We start from the raw sequence: 1,860 nt of genomic DNA, 5'->3' as shown, positions 1-1,860 counted from the left end.
AACTTGACACAACATCTTTAATTCCCGACTCACGCAACTGAGTATTTGCTTGCAGAGCACCTTGAAGTAGATCAACTACATACTGGTGGCACACAGAGTTAAGACTGTCAATTTGTTCCACAATCATTTGAATAGTGGAGGAAGGTATAAGGTATTTGGCTTATAACTTCATATAAAACCGAGATAAAGTCCTCATATCATATCAGGTGGGCACAGGATATTCTCTGGCTCATCAATTCTTACCTCTGGTGCATTTTGAGCAACATCAAGTGACTCACTCTGCACAGAATGAACAAAATACACATCTGACACCTGTAAAGATGTAGCATTTTTATGATATTTAGAGAGGTGATCAGTAAAGGAGGACCTCAATGAAAAGGTTTTGCCACACATTTTAAATGGGCAATCTTTCTTCGAAACGTGATTTTAAATGATCTAAGAGATCTTTAAGATCATTGCACTTTCTGACAAAGTGGATTTTGACATATCAGTGGACCCTGTACTGTTTCCCACTGCAATATGGATGACTGTCTATGGTGGCGCAAAATGACTTTTAAAGCAATTGTACTTTGTGAATCTTGATTTGCAACCAGCTACACAACAGGCATATTCACTATGAGCTTCATTTTTGTGTAACTGTTGGTGATTTACATACTCTTTCAGTGTTTTTGAAGCAATGCCACATATAGGACATGTGAAAGTTTTTAAAACACTTGCCATGTTGCATACTCACTTCAGTGTAATAGAGATATTTTGAGCTTGAAAATGCCTTCTTGCTTCAGGTAGTTTCACGTTTAAATTCTTGAATCAAACAACTGAGGGTGAAAAAAAAGAGACAGAAGTTTGCAAATGCTTGCTATGTAAAAATTATCCAAGTATAACTAAACACAAATCACTGAAATCTCACAAACTCCCATTTTATACAGAAAAGTAAAATGCCTGTAATCTTTATGAAAAATTCTGTGAAATTTGTAGTATAGTTAACCTTTTCTGAAATGAAATGCAGCTTGTAACGTTAATGTTTTCCCCTTACAAATGTGACTATAATAGCACAGTATGAGTGACTATTTCCCCCGTTGCATTTCAGCTTTATATCAACTAATTTACGTTCAATTTATGCCAGACTCAACGCTGACTTGTTTTAAACCAAACCATTATCTTTTATAACACTTTAGACGGTATCTTGGTCGTTAAAAAGCTCAACGAAGTAACGTAAGGTTAATGTGGCATATTGCTATTATTTTAAGCAAATCTTTAATGTTAGCCTAGTTAACCAGCTAACTTGTGTGTCAAAAACACGGCCACAGAAAACAACAAAAGCATAAGTTTTAAATTAGGCAATTAGGAATTATTTTATTCGCCAACGTTGAATTTGAAGCTAAAACTCAGCTGCAACCTTAACGTTACTTAGCAAACATAACGTATGTCCTACATTACTCGCCTTGTCTATCAAAACGTACACTTTGACAGTTGTATATTTGAATACGTCGATAGGTACTTTAGAGTCAAGCTTTTGGCGTTACCTCACAGATGTGGAGTTTCCTCTTCACAGCAGAGAAGTGAATTTGCGCGGCCGCGTCTCCGTTCAGATGGCGCGCTTTCTTCCCGTGTTCAGCAATGCCACCTTTCAGTCGTGTTCTGATGTCGTAAAATGATTGCTATGCTAATCGTGTTACGAACACAGAAGTAGGCCATGTAATGTTTAGTTAACTTTTTGTTGACTTGTAACTGTAAAGATTGATTAGAAAAAATATTTACAGGTCATAACATGCATACACAAGTAATATGTGTGATTAGTCACTAGGAGAAAAATAATATAATAGCATACATCATACATATTATAGAAAATGAATATAATAA

General features: G+C 35.6%; 1 long non-coding RNA gene across 1 annotated transcript in view; it reads right to left on the bottom strand.

Moving 5' to 3' along the window:
* LOC130237803 (uncharacterized) overlaps window positions 1–1,608 on the bottom strand; it is a 5,601-nt gene extending 3,993 nt beyond the window's left edge. Inside the window, exons 1-2 of the long non-coding RNA XR_008838576.1 lie at window positions 1,524–1,608; window positions 734–815 (exon numbers count right to left, since the gene is read on the bottom strand). This is a non-coding gene — a long non-coding RNA (uncharacterized LOC130237803). The remainder of the gene's footprint in view (window positions 1–733; window positions 816–1,523) is intronic.
* Between the last annotated feature and the right edge of the window lie 252 nt (window positions 1,609–1,860).

Source organism: Danio aesculapii, chromosome 11 (assembly GCF_903798145.1).
Source record: "Danio aesculapii chromosome 11, fDanAes4.1, whole genome shotgun sequence".
Lineage (NCBI taxonomy): Eukaryota > Metazoa > Chordata > Actinopteri > Cypriniformes > Danionidae > Danio > Danio aesculapii.
This window is presented reverse-complemented; position numbering and strand designations above follow the sequence as displayed.